The sequence below is a fragment of the Mirounga angustirostris genome, unplaced genomic scaffold (assembly GCF_029215605.1).
Source record: "Mirounga angustirostris isolate CCGP_5_RB_7025 unplaced genomic scaffold, mMirAng1.0.hap1 SCAF_2, whole genome shotgun sequence".
In the NCBI taxonomy this organism is placed as follows: domain Eukaryota; kingdom Metazoa; phylum Chordata; class Mammalia; order Carnivora; family Phocidae; genus Mirounga; species Mirounga angustirostris.
The window spans coordinates 114197893-114212704 of record NW_026991710.1 but is presented as its reverse complement, the minus strand read 5'-3'; positions in this window follow the sequence as shown (position 1 = coordinate 114212704).

The following is a 14812-nucleotide window of genomic DNA, read 5'->3' as shown; positions in this document are numbered from 1 at the left end:
TCTCAAAGGATTTAGAACTTGTCCTCTCGATGTTGTATTTAGGGAGACAACCAGGGGAGGTTAAAGAGAAATACAAAATGCTACAGGAGGTTTACAACCATATTCATTTCCTAATTCTTCTACAGTAAATAACGTATTTCCAGCAGGGGAGATTGAAGCTTCTCGGAATACTGAGGCTCAGTTTTGCTGTTACTTTGCTACTTCTTTTCCCATTTAAAGCTCACCTTGAAATCCATTTTTCCTTTGATATTGCCTCTGGAAAATGATAGGGAGACAAATGGAGCTCATAATGAACTCATGTTCTGTGATCTCAAATTGTTACATGTCAACCCTTTTGTTTTTCCTATTGTTCCATGCTTGTAAGTTGTGTCTTTGGAAGTGACATGAATTTCATCAGAATTAATGGAATATAAATATGTAAGAAGTTATCTCTCAATGAATTTGATCATCTCGGTGTCTTGAACTGATCAGTATTGTTTCCATGGGTGTATGAAATTACCAACGACTATTTTAAACAGTGTGAAAATGCAAAACCATCGTAATAACACCCACTGTTGCCCACACACATTTGCTATATTATTTCCTGGACCTTATGAATATGTATACATTTTTTGCATATCCTATGTCTATTCTACTTAAAATACTTTTCAGGTTATTGAAGAATTTCAAATATTATATAAAATGTCAATGGTTATGAAATTTACTACCAGGTAAATGATTTAGGCACTGTGGCAAATATGCATGTACCCAACCCCAAATTAAAGGAAATGTTCTTAGTTATTTGACTTGTAATAACTAAGTACATAGTTACATTTAAAAAATGGATCCTGAGTATGATAAGGGTAATCTGTATAAGTAAAATATGCAGTATCAACATGTTTCCTTTGCTTTATGATATACAAAATTGAATGATACTTTGCATGTTTTCTTATAAAACCTAAAATATCATTAAACACATAAAAAATTAGTTTAAAAAACCCAAAAAACAGAAATCAGTTCTACACTCAGTATATTAGAATGCAGTTCAAACAACCATAGGTTTTAAAAAAAATCAAAACATATACCATCCATTTTATTCATACTGTATACTAAGCATAAATTTCATATTTTACAGAAAAGATGACAATTGTTACACTGACTGTATATCCAAGATGTTTTATTTTATTTTTTTAAACGATTTTATTTCTTTATTAGAGAGAGAGAGAGAGGCATGAGCAGGTGGAGCAGCAGAGGGAGAGGGAGAAGCAGACTCCCCGCTGAGCAGGGAGCCCGATGCAGGGCTCGATCCCAGGACCCTGGGATCATGATCTGAGCTGAAGGCAGACGCTTAACTGACTGAGCCACGCAGGTGCCCCTCCAAGATGTTTTAAAGCCTGATACCCTTTTAAAATTATTTTCCTCAGTATACCAATAAAGAACATCAATAGTCATTATAAGCCTATAGATTTTGCGTTTGATTTTGCAAACTTGGTTTTTTAGAAATTGAAACTAAGGAAAGAAGAGATTCACACCTATTTACACCTTTCAGTATTATATACTTTAAATTTATACTAGTATGTGGTTACATAAGAAAGTTTTGTTATAATTTCTCCTTTAGATGACATTATTATTTTACTGGGAGACTAAGACTTAAATTCATAAAATAATCTGTAAATATGGTAAAGATTGGAGTCTAGTGTATGATTCATCAGCAGATAATCTAAGAAGTTTAGGGAGAAAGTGATCAATGTAGTCTTGTGCTTTGGGTGGGAAAATAAGACTGACCAAGATTGAAAGGGTGTCATTATTAGGCAACAAACCAAGATGAGATGAAATCAAGGAGATGCCCCACATTAAATATGGCCTGAAATAATAGATTGGGATAGTGACACATTTGAATATTAAACCTATCAACTTGAGCAAAAAGACTAAGGACTAATTAGATACAAAAATTAACCTCACATCTGACTTTTCTAAGAAGCTCAATTTATTTTAGGAATGAGGTCTAAAATGAGTTCCAACGTTTAAAAAGCTTTAAAGACCATATTAGTATAAACCTATAGAAAATATTTTCCCAGTTCTTATAACTTCTAATGTTTTTCTGTTTTTATTGCAAGCATTATAACTATTCTAAAACTGTTTCCAAAATACAGTTCTTGAAAAATAGACTTCTTATACCTGAGCTTTAAATTTATTGATTTATTTGTAAATCAAAGGAAAATGCTTTGAATACTTGTAAAGCAAATATTATCTTCTTCCACTATTGGAGATCGTAGAAGTGTATTTATTTCAGCAGTAAATTAGCAACTTTTGAGATCTCTGGAGTCTATGTATAGTAAAGCTACTTTAAATAATTTCTTTTTGAACAATTACCTGGTTTAAGTTGTACTCTCTATTGACTCTATAATAAATTGCTGATTCATGCTTATAGAATATTCACCACTTGTAACAAATGGTTAATTTCTAATGCCATAAATCAGTTGTTTATTTCTAAAACACTTAATGCCAAAATTACTTATTTTTATAATAAAATTTATGGAAATTATGTGAAGTAATACAGTATAAGAAGAGCATACACTAGTTATTTTTATGAAAAATAAGTTATTTGTAAAGATTTGATGAAAGTAAGTCACTAAAAAATTGTTCTTTAATTTTTTTAAAGACAAAAAGGTATCAAAGTATGCTAATGTCTGTGGAGGCCAGGGGAAGGCCTCACCAATATGGGCCACTTTGGTATGAACATTACAATAAGTTACAAGCAGTCAAACCCCAGCAGATTTAGGAAAAGCTCTTTCATCCTCCTCAACTTCCTGCTTGTACCAGGAATAGAGCTATTATAACAGAGATTGCTCTCCACCAAAGGAGCTTATCTGGATAACAGGACAACCTGTTTTCCAAATCATTTCCTCTTACCTTCCTGCTAATGGTCTTTCTTCCCTTTGTATTCTCAGATTTCTACCCCTTTCCTCCGCTCATGTAAGCATTGTGTTACCTCACTGTCTTTGGAATTTCCATGTCTATGTGGGTTCCCCATATGTATGCTATTAAGTTTGATTTTCTCCTGTTACTCTGTCTCATGTCTCATGAATTTTAGTCCAGCTAGAAGGATCTTGAAGCTCAGAGGAAATCTTTCCATCCCGACATATTGAAAATAATTCTGAAAAGAGAGTGTCTCTTCACTGTCTGGGTTTAAGTTCTCTCACTTTACTTGAAAGAAGCCATAATTGGAAAACATATTTTTGCGATACATGTCAGAAATAAAAAGAACTCCATACTTTAGATATTTATTTAAAGAAAAGACTGTAAGTCATATGGTGACAACTGGATAGCTCTTTGATAAAAGATAAATTAGGTTCTTTTTTCCTTCCCACTTCAGGATAAATTCCAAATTGATTAGAGAATAAAATGTAAAAAAAAAAAATGGAACTATATATGTGCTTAAAATGATGTTGTGAAGTTTTCAGTGGTTGGAAATTTGGAGAAAAACACAATAAGCTAAGCCCAAACTAAGCAAACTGAGAAATGATATTTCCAATATGACAAAGAATTCATATCCACATCTACCAAGGGCTCTCAAATTTCAAGAAACAAAAATCAATAACCTGTAGCATAACAAGTAAATGATGTAAACTAGAAAAAATGACCTTAAACATGTGAAAAGTTGTTCACCCTCACTTCTAATAAAAGAAATATAAATCAACATTTTTATTTCATGAGATTGTCAAAATTCTAAGAGCATAACAAGATATTTTGTTAACAAAGCTGTAGAGAAATGGGTAGTCTAGGATATTCTGGTGAGGTTGGCAAAAAAAAAAAAAAAAAAGGCATTACAGGTCTGGAGGAATAGCTGGCAACATCAACAGAATTGCACATTCAACTAACCCTCTGATCCCACCTCTAGGAATCTATCAGTAACGTGCATCAGCAAAAGTATGATATGACTTATATTCATTGTGGTATTCTTTTTAATAGCAAATAGTTGAAAGCAACTTATTGTTCTTCAATAGGGAACTGAATGATTAAATCTGTATATTGTGTATAATGCAAAGAGATACACTGTAGCCATAAGAAACAATGAATATAATCTTTATACAATGATATAATGTGATTTCTATGATATACTTATGTGTGGAAAAGACACAACGTAGAGTAGTGTATATATATTTTTTCAATTATCTATATGGGGAGGAAGAGTCAAAATGGAGGAGGCATGAGATATTTACCTAAATATCTTGTTATATAATTTCTTTTTTTTTTTAAAGATTTTATTTATTTATTTGACAGAGAAAGAGACAGTGAGAGCAGGAACACAAGCAGGGGGAGTGGGAGAGGGAGAAGCAGGCTTCCTGCCGAGCAGGGAGCCCGATGTGGGACTCGATCCCAGGACCCTGGGATCATGACCTGAGCCGAAGGCAGACGCTTAACGACTGAGCCACCCAGGCACCCCCTTGTTATATAATTTCTAATCTGCAACCTTTTAATATTCTTACAAAATCAAAAAAATAAAATAAAATTGAATCAGAAAGTTAAAAGTTCCTAAATATAAAAACTAATGAAACTAACTATATGTCAAGGTTGATTTATAATATATTCTTCTGTTCACATTAGTTTAGAACATATTATATACTTTTCTGTTCAAACTTAGAGAACTATATTTGAAGGAAAAATTGAAGTGCAAATAATTCTTAAAACTTCCTTCAGTCTTATTGTTTTATAGCAATACTGGTATTATTACATTGAAACTAATTTGTTTATAATTAGATAAAACAAGAGAGTAATAAAATTGACTTCATTTTGGAACCAAAATTTTCTGTGTAAGAGAAAATAAACATAAGTTTAAAATAAAGTAGGTCAGATAAAAATCCTGTGGTAGCAAATTTGAATTGGAAATACATTATGAATGCATAAATTTGTTTTGTTTCTTTAAGATTTTATTTATGTATTTATTTTAGAGAGAGAGAGAGAGAGAGTTTGAGTGGGGGTGGAGTGGGGGGAGGACCAGAGTTGAGGAGGGAGAGGGAGGAGGGGAAGGAATCTGTAGCAGACTTCGCACTAAGCATGGAACCCATCGCAGGACTCAATCTCACAACCCTGAGATTGACCTGAGCCAAAACCAAGAGTTGGACGCTTAACTGACTGAGCCACCCATGTGCCCCAAATTCGTTTTGTTTCTAAAATACATTTTTCCTTGCTCTGGCTCTTGAAAAGGCCAAGAAGCAACAGTAACTGAGTGGCATCCAAATTGTGACTTCTCTAAATACCTTCCACCAATAAAAAGAGTAGCAATAGCTACAGAAAGAAACATGGAATATTGGCTGAAACATCTTATTGTACCAAAAAACAAGGATGCCATCAAAGAAAAAAGTTACATCAAAAGAAAACAGAGGTAAAAATGAGATAATCTGAGCACTGTAAACATTTTTTTATGAAAAATGTTAAATATCTAGCAGTATATTTATATAAATCTTCAGTTCAACTAACCAAAAGAGGAACTTAAGGCACTAGTCAACTGACCTTCAATCCAGGCCTCACCATCATTACCACCACCAAACCCAGACCATTACAGCCAGGCTATGCCTTGGATAGTGATGGTCAGGTACCTTACCAAAACAAGGGTCACTTCCAAAACAAATGTCTGGGAAGCAGAGCTGGAGAAAGATGCAATTATCTTTTCTCTTTTCTTTCTGATTTACTTAATTGATTTGGTTTACATGGGTCTTCCTATATTTCTACTATACGGTTTCCTTTATCAGTGCATTTGATTATTAACTCACTCATTTATTGCTTTAGTTACTTCTCTTCGCAAAGTCAACAACAGTTATATGTATGACCGATAATTTAATATTGAGGAAGTAACTATCAGTAACAATAGTTAAACATATACAGCATTTACTATGTGCACTAGTTCAAAGCCTATACTTTAATTCTCATAGAAAGTCTATAAGATAAATGTTAGTAAATGTTGTTGTGACTTCCATTTTCACATGAGAAAAATTAGGTTAGAAGACCTGGCCAGATTAGAATCAATGGCCGAGCTAGGAATTAAACCCAGACAGTGGGGTGAGGAGTCCATGTCCAGGACCAGTCTTAATAGCATATTTTTGTAGTTTCCTGATTGCCCTCAGCATTCCTTTGGAAGATAATTATTTTAATCTTTCCCATATATGCTTCTATTTAGCTCAATGAATATTGAAAAAAATCCCTTTCATGTAACTGTTTATCTCATAAAAATCGAAAGACCGTGCATAAAAAGAATTAATGCACATTTATGCACACTTAGTAATCTTAAATTGTAATGGCTTGTTACTCTTAAAATCTACTGCTCTTTTTTAAGGGACCTTTTGATGGTGCTTATAAACTCTTTTTAGTCAATTTAAGATTACATGTGCTTAAAATGATGGTGTTCTCCCTATAAAGAGAAGTTTTCAGGTGATATTAATTAATGGATTCTTACTTCTTCCCCAGTTCTCCATTTTAAAGCAAAGCATTATTTTAATACATGCAGCTAGTAGATATTGCCTCCTTTATGATACAATTTAACAATATGTAACATTCACAAAATTTACAGAGCATAAGATTAGCTTTCTCTTGCTATCATTTGAAAGTTTTCTAATTTATGCTTTTTATTAAATCTTCAAAAAAGTTAAAAATTAAAAATGTGGAATTTGAAAATTAACTTGTACTAAAGACAACTTTAAATTCTTTGCAAAGGAGAGTGGAGTATTAGCACATACTTTGAAGTGAATTAAGCAGTCTTAAGCAAAACCATTACACAAATATTTATAGAACAATCTTAACAACTAGGTGAAGTTAAAGAACACTGTAAACAATGCTGAGTAAATTTTTGTCATTGCGGTCCAATGTGTTATTTTAAACAAACTATCAGTGGAAAAAAATCTTTTGGAAAAATTGTCTTTTCTTTTTTAGTTCCTGTGGCAGAAAGCACTTTTAAGTAATTTCTACTTAAAATGGCATATTTGTGATAATTTATTTAAGTAAAAACATACGGAGTAATCAATTTTAGAATGTGTCTTACAGCAACGTATTTCCTTACAAAGATATTTCACAAGAGACTTTATGTATATAATTTGATTTTATAGTAGGAAGGAGGTGACATATTTCTCTTTATATTTCTGAATCTATGTAGTAATAATGAAATACACCTTGGATTTATGTTGTATTTTGACAAATGTAATTTATGCTAGCAAATATTATTTTCAATTTTATAAATTATAAACAGGAAATGATATTATCTAAAAATGCTCATTTTCCATATTCAGTGGGTGCACACACATACACTCAGATAAACATGGGGCTACTTGAACACATAAATTTAATTACCTATCATTATTACTACAATAATCTATCTAACACTAAATTCCCATATGTCATGCATATTTACCCCAGAAGGAAAGTGTTGCTCTTTCTAATTTGTGGCATTTTTTAATATATCTGATTAAAACTTGCCTCCTTTGAATTATAAACAAGTTTTAATAATAACCTTATGATTAGTGAATGACTTTTTATAACTCTAAATGGGAATGAAAAAGGATATAGATGTCAAGTACATTAGAATATGACCTCTAGCTAATTAAATTAAATTAAATTATCTAACATTTTTCAGCAAATTTACCAAGAACTTTCCTATATTTTATTTGCTATGACAGTTACAGAGGTCTTGTGAGATTACTGTTACTGTTCTCAACTCCATTTTACAGATGGGAAAATTGAATTTCAGAGAGTAAATGAGTCATCCAAGGTCATAGAGTAATAACTGGGATTCATACTAAGTTCAGCTTCCATATCTAGTTTCTGTCTTGTCCTACCATAGTTATTCATTATAAGTAAATATTTTATTACTGGAAAATATAAGCTTAATCATTTGTAGATAGCACTATAAGTTTGACACCTCTCTGTCAAATTTAGATATGGTGCTTGTTGATAAGAAGTTTCACTGTGTTGATGTAAAAGTTGGGTATTCATCCTTTCTGATGGCTGAGTAATATTCCATTGTATGTATGGACCACATCTTCTTTATCCATTCATCTGTTGAAGGGCATCTCAGCTCTTTCCACAGTTTGGCTATTGTGGACATTGCTGCTGTGAACACTGGGGTGCATATGGCCCTCCTTTTCACAGGACATTAGGAGAAGAAAAGGAAAAATGAAGGGGGTGGGAATCAGGAGAGATGAACCATGAGAGACTATGTTCTCTGAGAAACAAACTGAGGGTTTTAGAGGGGAGGGGGGGATGGCTTAGCCCAATGATGGGTATTACGGAGGGCACGTACTGCATGGAGCACTGGGTGTTATACGAAAACAATGAATCGTGGATCACCGCATCAAAAACTAATGATGTATTGTATGGTGACTAACATAACATAATAAAATAAAATTAAAAAAAAAGAAATTTCACTGTGTAAAATGTGTTACTGAATTTTTAAACAGAATATCCACTGAATTTTCTTGTACCATGCATCATTTAGACTGTTTCCTCTAATGTAATTCTGAATGTCCATAACTGCTGATATGTGTGTGTATGTAATTTACATATGTGAATATATATTATATGTAATTTTTTTATGAACCTTTAAAATTAGAATTTATTTTATACAAATAAGATGTCATAGAGGACAAGTGATATTTAAGATCTAGCACTTCCCACATTCCTTTCTATCAATTCTATCATATGCCAGAAGATTTTTGTAATTTTGCAAATGAATAAAGGAAAAGAACTACCAAGAGCTAGTAATTAATTAGAGCAGCTAAAGTAAGGAATAACTGGTATGTGAGTTCCAGGAGATAATTCAACTAGTAGTAACTCTCCTACATCCAAATCTCATATATGGAACATAAAAAATACACTGCTGGAGTCATAATCCAAAACTGCCATGCCCTATACCAGGAGAAGCTCAACACAGATTGAAATGACTGGGAACTATAATAACCATGTGCAGATATCCTGAACTACATCACCACTTTTGGCATTTATACTTGTAACAAGATCTGGAATAGGAAGTTTACATAAAAAAATTATGTTTTCTATAAACAAATCATAAAATAAATCAGAGTACAAATCATAAAAGAAATTCCTGCTTAAGTTTGAAGTCCAATGTGAAAAAAAAAAACAGAGCCAAAACAAGGTTGTTGGTTTTTTTTTAATTTTTATTTTTTTATATTTGGGATGATGTCTTGTTAATAAATAATTTGCTTTATGGAGCTATAGGGAACATTCTTGATCTAAGTAGCAATGGTGAGCAATAAAAATGGGCCATACTCTGTGGAAAACTGTAACTAACTTGTGATTTGTCTTCATATGAGTTTTGGAGAAAAGATGTTCTGGAAGCATATATTATCACCTACCTTTAAAATTCAAAATAAATCATAGCTAGAGAGTCTCTTTATACATTTTATGAAAATTATTACAATAAAAAGAAAGGAATATATTTAACTCATTATAGTTAACACTGATATTTTTATTTATTCAATTATATTTTATTATTTCCATTATTGATGTAAAAATTACAAATAAGTCAAACGGTATAGAAAACATGCAAAAGCAAACAACATCATCCCATATATTCACTTTTGAATCATAGTTAGACTACTTCTCTATAGAAACAATGATTTTTAAATGTCTACATTTGGTCCTCTTGTGTGTTCTTTTTTGTTGTTGTTTGTTTTTATAATACTAAGTAATTGTTCTTGCTAGCATTTCTTGAAATATAAACATTAACCATTTTTTTGTTATTCCTTTCTATAATAAATGAAATTAAGAACACATAGAATTCACTTCATGTCACTTCTTTCTCTAATTTCAAGTCAATATATGATCATTTTAGTCACTTTTATAGTCAAAGGATACTCAGAAAATAAGTTCTTATTTCACTAATTCATGCTTTTATTTACTGTTATTATGAAAAATTTCACACATACAAAAAAACAAAGACTAGAGCATAATGACCATGCATATCTGTACTCATCATATAGGCTTAGCTAATAAAGTATTTTTTCTATATATGCTATATCTATTTATATATTTTGGGCTGAATTATTTAAATTGTCAACATTATATTTCACCTTTGTATATTTATGCATGTCTTTCTTAACATATTTCCTATGTAACCATAATGATGTTCACATTTAAGAAAATGACTTCTTATATCTGGTTCATATTTAAATGTGCTCAATTGCCATCAATTTTAGATGTCTTTTTAAGTCCATTACATAACATAAAAATTTTAACACTTTTCTTTCTTCCCCACTTTTCTAGCTTTCTCTCTCCCAACAAGCACCTTTTATACTTATGTTCACCATAATTAGCTTCTTGGTTTTTGTTTTTTGCTTTGTCTATGGTTTACCTTTAAAAGTTAAAGCAAAATTATAGTGAAGAAACAGTGGATGTGGAGGAGTGAAGGCAGTTGCATTGGCTAAAAGAAGAGTTGAACAACCAAGCACAGAAAATGAAGCAAGAGCCTCAGCTGGACTTACAAGGAACTCTCAAGCTAGATTGACCCTTCAGAAGTACCTTTCAATCTGTAGAGGTGTTGGACCCTTTATTCCCACTTGCATCAGTGATAGATAGCACACTTGCCACATCATGGATGGGGTGTAAACTTGGGCCTTGGCAACTTCCTTAGGCTGTGGGAAATTTCTGGGAAGCAACTCATCTGAGAACTTTCAGAAGCTAACACTCTTGGAAGCTTAGGGGAATGCCTAGGTCCTCAAGAGGTGTCTGGGTGGCACATCACAGCATCTACTATGTCAGGAGCTGAGCTGAGCAGCCAGGTGTGGCCAAGTGCTACCAGGTGTCAGAGTGGCCAAGCCAAAATGAAAGTAACAGCCAAGTTTTAATGCCTTGCTTTCTACAATAACATAAGCAAGAGGCTAAACAGTCCCCCCAAAGCACAACACTGGGTGAGAGTCAGGAGGACTGATGCAGACATGGAGATTGTGAAGGAAACTGGAACCAAAGGCTCCTCTGATTTTGGTGGGATGGAAGAGAAAGATGAGGGAAGAGGACTGAGAGTGGAGAAAAGTATCTTCAAGCCCCCACACCTCCACCCCCACAAGGTGGGTTTTGGCAGAGGCACCTGGGGAAGCTCTCAGCTGAGTTTCTCTCTGCCCCACCTCCATAAGAAGGCCTCTAAATGGAGGAATCAAAGATAGGACTGAAGATCGGAGTTAGAGCCTAGGCAGGGAGGGGGCTTGAGTCCTTGATTAGAACTCCCTCAGAGTAGCAATGCATTGGCTATGTCCCAAGTCTGGGTGGAGAGGGCAGTTGCTCCCTATGAGGTCTGCCAGGTGAAGTCTGCCAGGTGAAGTAATTGCGTAGGGTCAGGCCTGAAAAATCAACATAGCTGAGGCATCTATGAGTCAGTTATGAGTCAGCACTAATAGATTGAATGACCATTACAGTAAAGATGCTAAAGGATACTGATACTTTGGACAGGAAAATTTAATTACAACAATTAAGGATATTTCAATACTTCAGCACACACATACAAACCACCCATACTCACACCCACACATAGTTAAACAAGAATAAACATCTGAATTCTAACAAAACATTTCCCAAATATAGTTAAAGAATAGGATTTTTTTTTTTTTTTTAAGGCCTAAATTAGTGGTCTGGGAGACAAATTAGAAGAAATACCTTAAAGTATATTTTGATAGTATAAAATGAGGGTAAAACATATGGCATGACACATATAGATTAGTTTTATTTTATTTGTTGTTGTTTAAAGATTTATTTATTTATTTTAGAGAAAGAGAGACAGAGAGAGCAGGAGTAGGGGCAGAGGGAGAGAGAATCTCAAGCAAACTATGCGCTGGTCACAAAGCCCGATGTGGGGTTTGATCCCATGACCCCAAGATCATGGCCTGAGCCGAAATCAAGAGTCGGATGCTCAACCAACTGAACCACTCAGTTGCCTCGCATATAGATTAATTTTAAAGATGAAAAGGACAGGGGGGGAAAGATGGAGGAGGAGTAGTGGACCCTATTTCAACTGGTCCCTGGAATTGAGCTGGATATCTACCAGACCACTCTGAGCACCCACGAAACCAGCCTGAGATGTAAGAAGATCTGGATCTCTACAAACAGAATATCGCAGGCGGTTGGTTTCAAGCTATGAAGCGGGGAGCCATGATTCCATGGAAAGATATCGGAGGATAAACGGCAGCAGGAGGGTGCCTGTCTGTGGGGATCCTACATTGCCAGTGAGCAACAGCCTCGCACGCTGGGGACAGGGCACAGACTTGCAGACTGGTAGCAGCGGGGAAAGGACTTTAGGGCAGCCCCCGGGTTGGAAACCCAAGCGGCGGGGTCGCCCCCGAGAACTGGGAGTGGCTGGCAGTTTTAGAAGCACAAAGGGCAGAGACATGCTCCGTCTGACCTGGAGGCAGGACTGGGAACACTGCGAAGGGGTGCACAACCCAGGCCGCTGCAGTTTATAGCAGCACAGACAGAAATGGAGATGGTATAGCCTGGAGAGCTCACTAAAGAACAGCCTGCGGTCTCTCTGCTCTGAGGCAGTGGGTTGGAAACGGTCTCTTCTGCTATGACTTGTGGAAAAGACACGGAAAGCCGCCAGGGAAAGCCACCAGAGAACAAAAGCCCCCAAAACTGATTCCTGCTGAGCCCATCCCCCACCACAGGGGGGCAGGGCAACACACCCAAACAGGGTTGCCTGAGTAACAGCACCGCAGGCCCCTCCTGCAGAAGACAGGCTGGGAAAACAAGAGGCCAGCAACCCTAAATTCCCAAGAAAACAGGTGCATCTTGCTTGGGTTCTGGTCAATAATTTGGACTCTATGCATTCCCTCAAACACCCATCAACAGAATGACTAGGAGGAGGAGCCCCCAAAATAGAAAAGACTCAGAGATTATGACTTATGCTGCAGATTTACAAATGGATGCAGATATAACCAAGATGTCGGAGATGGAATTCAGGCTAGCAATTGTGAAGGCAATGGCTAGAATGGAGAAATCAATTAACAGCAACATAGAGTTTCTAAGGGCAGAAATGAAAGGTGAATTGGCAGAACTTAAAAATGCTATCAATGAGGGTGCCTGGGTGGCTCAGATGGTTAAGTGTCTGCTTTTGGCTCAGGTCATGATCCCAGCGTCCTGGGATCGAGTCCCGCATTGGGCTCCCTGCTCCTTGGGAGCCTGCTTCTCCCTCTGCCTCTTTCTCTCTCTGTCTCTCATGAATAAATAAATAAAATCTTAAAAAAAAATGCTATCAATGAGATCCAATCCAATCTAGATAATCTAACAGCTAGGGTAACTGAGACAGAAGAGAGAATAAGCGACCTGGAAGACAATATAATAGATAAAAAGGGAAAAGAGGAGGCCAGGGAAAAACAACTCAGAATCCATGAAAATAGAATCAGAGAAATAAGTGACACCATGAAGCGTTCCAAAGTCAGAATAATTGGAATCCTGGAGGGAGTGGAGAGAGAGAGGGGACTAGAAGATGTATTTGAGCAAATCATAGCTGAGAACTTCCCTAATCTGGGGAATGAAACAAACATTCGAGTCCCAGAGGCAGAGAGGACCCCTCCTAAGATCAAGGAAAACAGGCCAACACCCCGGCATGTAATAGTAGAACTTGCAAATCTTAGAACCAAGGAAACCATCTTAAGGGCAGTTAGGGGGAAGAGATTCCTTACGTACAGAGGGAGGAACATCAGAATAACATCAGACTTATCCACAGAGACCTGGCAAGCCAGAAAGGCCTGACAAGACATATTCAGGGTACTAAATGAGAAGAACATGCAGCCAAGAATACTTTATCTGGCAAGGCCTTCATTTAGAATGGATGGAGAGATGCAGAGCTTCCACGACCAGCAGAAACTGAAAGAATATGTGACCACTAAGCCGGCCCTGTAAGAAATATTAAGGGGGGTTTTATAAAAGGAGAAAGACCCCAAGAGTGATATACAACAGAAATTTACAGGGACAATCTATAAAAACAACATCTTCACAGGCAACATGATGACAATTAATTCATATCTTTCAATAATCACTCTCCATGGGAATGGCCTAAATGCTCCCATAAAATGGCACAGGGTTGCAGATTGGATAAAAAGACAGGACCCATCCATATGCTGTCTACAAGAGACTCATTTTGAACCTAAAGATACATCCAGACTGAAAGTGAAGGGATGGAGATCCATCTTCCATGCCAGCGGACCTCAAAAGAAAGCTGGGGTAGCAATTCTTATATCAGACAAATTAGCTTTTAAACTAAAGTCAGTAATTAGAGACACAAAAGGACACTATATCATTCTTAAAGGGTCTATCCAACAAGAAGATCTAACAATTGTAAATATCTATGCCCCCAACATGGGAGCAGCCATCTACATAAGCCAACTGTTAACCAAAATAAAGAGTCATATTGATAACAATATGTTAATTGTAGGAGACCTCAATACTCCACTCTCAGCAATGGACAGATCATCTAAGCAGAAAATCAACAAGGAAACAAGAGCTTTGAATGATATTCTGGACCAGACGGACCTCATAGATATATACAGAACATTCCACCCTAAAACATCAGAATACTCATTCTTCTCGAGCACACATGGAACTTTCTCCAGAATAGACCACATACTGGGTCACAAATCAGGTCTCAACCGATACCAGAAGATTGAGATTATTCCCTGCATATTCTCAGACCACAGTGCTCTAAAACTGGAACTTAATCACAAGAAAAAAATTGGCAGGAATTCAAACACTTGGAAGCTAAAGACCACTCTGCTCAAGAATGTTTGGGTCCACCAGGAAATCAAAGAAGAACTTAAACAATTCATGGAAATCAATGAGA